Source organism: Arachis duranensis, chromosome 1 (genome assembly GCF_000817695.3).
Source record: "Arachis duranensis cultivar V14167 chromosome 1, aradu.V14167.gnm2.J7QH, whole genome shotgun sequence".
Lineage (NCBI taxonomy): Eukaryota > Viridiplantae > Streptophyta > Magnoliopsida > Fabales > Fabaceae > Arachis > Arachis duranensis.
Genome location: NC_029772.3, coordinates 20,590,647 through 20,592,735, shown reverse-complemented (window position 1 = coordinate 20,592,735; position 2,089 = coordinate 20,590,647).

Sequence of the window (2,089 nt, the reverse complement as noted above, 5' to 3'; positions counted from 1 at the left end):
GGAAATTTGGCTGACCTCTTTTAGGCAGAGGTCGGTAACGAGCAAACCTTTACAAAAGGTCGGTCACTTTTGTCTTCATCTAATCCGGATCATGTAGCTCGACCCAGGGTATGAACACATGCTATTTCATTGAATAAATATGAGAAAAGTTGATAAGATTCCCTAAATTCAACACAAGATAAAGCACAAAATTGGGGTTAAACTAAGAATGCCTGATGAGCGGATAATTTATATGCTTTTTGGCATTGTTTTTAGTTTAAACTAAAAATTTTCTACTTTCTATGTTTCAATTCATGATTTCTTGCATAAACATGTTTCCAAATATCATCCTTCAATTCCAAAAATTTTAATCCTAATTTCTAAAATCTCTAAATTCTGAAATCCCTTTTTCAAAGATTTTACATGCATCTTAACCCATAAAGACAAATGATTTTCAATCCAATCCAACTCTTTTTCCAATCTCTTTTCAAACTTAATTATCTTTTAAAATCTTTTTCAAATTATAAATTTCAAATTTATTTTTAAATATCATTAATATCTTTTTAAATTATATCCTTTTCTTGTCATATCTATCTTTTATAAATCACATCTTTTATCTTATATCTCTTTTTTATTTTTGAAAAACCCACCCCCTCCCTTTATATTCACTTTTTGCGCCCCTCTCCTCATCCACCATTCCACACTTGCTCTCCTCCTATTCCTCTTCTCTCTACTCTTTTGCTTGAGGACAAGCAAACCTCTAAGTTTAGTGTGCTTATTCGTGATCACAAAAACAGTCTCACTTTGATCATGGCCCCTAAAGGAAAACAACCCAACACAAGAGTTAAGAAAGAGAATATTCCAAAGCCACTTTGGAATCAAGGGAAGTTCTTAACTAAAGACATTCAGACCATTACTACAAAATAATGAGTCACAGATCAGTGATCCTGGAAGTCAAGTTTGATCTGAAAGAAGATGAATATCCGGAGATCCAAGAACAAATTTGAAACAGGAACTGGGAAATCCTAGCTAATCCTGAAACGAAAGTGGGAAGGAACATGGTTCAGGAGTTCTATGCTAATCTATGGCAGACAGACAGGCAAAGAATAATTGGAGCTGCTCTTTATGACCATCAGACCTTAGTCAGAGGAAAGATTGTTCATACCCATCCTGACAAAATCAGGGAGATCTTTAAGCTTCCTCAACTGAAAGATGACCCAGACTCCTTTAATAGGAGAATGATGAGGGTAAATAAAGGTCTGAAAAAGATTCTAGAGGATATATGCATCCCTGAAGCCAGGTGGACCACCAGCACGACTGGCATCCCAAATCAACTCAAAAGAGAAGATCTAAAACCAGTAGCCAGAGGCTGGCTGGATTGCATTGGGTGTTCTATATTGCCCACCAGCAACCGTTCTGAAGTTACCATTAAAAGAGCAGTAATGATTCACTGCATCATGTTAGGAAAAGAAGTAGAAGTCCATCAACTGATCTCGTGTGAATTATACAAAATAGCAAACAGGAATTCCAAGGACGCCAGATTGGCCTATCCAAGCTTAATTTCTATGCTCTACAAAGATACCGGAGTGAAGATGGGAATAACAGAGTATATCTCAGTTGAGAGGCCAATCACTAAAATATCAATGGAAAGACAACAGCTGCAGGATAATCCAATCAAGAGGAGAGCACAAGAAGTCCTCCCAGAACTTCCTCAATTCGAATATTGGGAACATCTTGAGGCATCTATTTCCAAATTGCAAGAAGCTATGGACCAAATAAAGGAAGAACAGAACAATCAAAGTAGGATGCTTTGCAAACTGCTTAAGGAACAAGAAGAGCAAGGGCGTGATTTAAGGGAGCTGAAGTGCCAGAAATTAATCCTTGAAGGACCAAGCACCCCACAGATCAGAGGAACATCTACTTCTCAAAACACAGGTTGTTGAGTTCGATTTTAAACTTTAACTCTGTGCTAGTGTTATTATAGAAATTTACCTTAGGAGATATATAGTAGTAGTAGTAGTAGTAATTAGTATATCTATTCTGGTTTTATTTCCAATTTAGTTGTAATTTATTTTTCTCATCATCATCAGACATGAATAAAATAGTAGAT